This window comes from Galeopterus variegatus, unplaced genomic scaffold, assembly GCF_000696425.1.
Source record: "Galeopterus variegatus unplaced genomic scaffold, G_variegatus-3.0.2 Scaffold11147, whole genome shotgun sequence".
NCBI classification, from domain to species: Eukaryota; Metazoa; Chordata; class Mammalia; order Dermoptera; family Cynocephalidae; genus Galeopterus; species Galeopterus variegatus.
This window is the reverse complement of record NW_007737258.1, coordinates 47,793-48,303: the sequence shown is the minus strand read 5'-3', so window position 1 is coordinate 48,303 and position 511 is coordinate 47,793.

Sequence of the window (511 nt, the reverse complement as noted above, 5' to 3'; positions counted from 1 at the left end):
GGGACAACACATGCCTTCAAGGCACCACTCATAATATGTGTTATTAGGAATACAAAATATTCCATATTAAGTTTTAAAGGTAACATTTACATAAGTAAAAAAAAAAAAAATCCAACTGTAAACCTGACCTGTCTGATAGAGTACCGGCTAGCTACCATGTGTGGCTAAATTAATTAAAATTAATAAAGTTAAACATTCAGTTCCTCGGTTGCACTAGCTACCTTTCAAGCAGGCAGTAGCTGTATGTGACTATTGGCTACTGAACTGGAGAGTGCAGATACAGAACATGTCTGTCACTGCAAAATGGTCTATGAGAGCGGGCGACAGTGAAACCTCCTGCCCTTTCCTAGCGGCAGAACGTCTCCGAGGGACAGTCACTGTTACAGTTTTCTTGTATAGTCTTTCATGGTTCAGACTCACACAAACACACACAGCATGTTTTTCTTACACACACGTTACCACATCATTTGCACGGACCCCGCCGCACTCCCGCCGAAGAGCTCGGCGCCCC